We start from the raw sequence: 200 nt of genomic DNA, 5'->3' as shown, positions 1-200 counted from the left end.
AAAACCCTTGGAAACGTGACCTGTATCAGCGCGTGGACCGGATGGAGAAAGCAAAAGAACACATCTTGTTATTTAAAAACCCGGTGGTGATTAAGCCAGTCTGATGATCCGGGGAGTCTGACTCATCTTTTTTTTTTTGAACACTCAGGGTTGGTGAGATAGGCATTTACACTCGTCGGTCGTCAGCTCGCACCACCCTC

The sequence above is a fragment of the Cariama cristata genome, unplaced genomic scaffold (assembly GCF_000690535.1).
Source record: "Cariama cristata isolate BGI_N322 unplaced genomic scaffold, ASM69053v1 scaffold24966, whole genome shotgun sequence".
Lineage (NCBI taxonomy): Eukaryota > Metazoa > Chordata > Aves > Cariamiformes > Cariamidae > Cariama > Cariama cristata.
Note: the sequence above shows the minus strand (reverse complement) of the source record.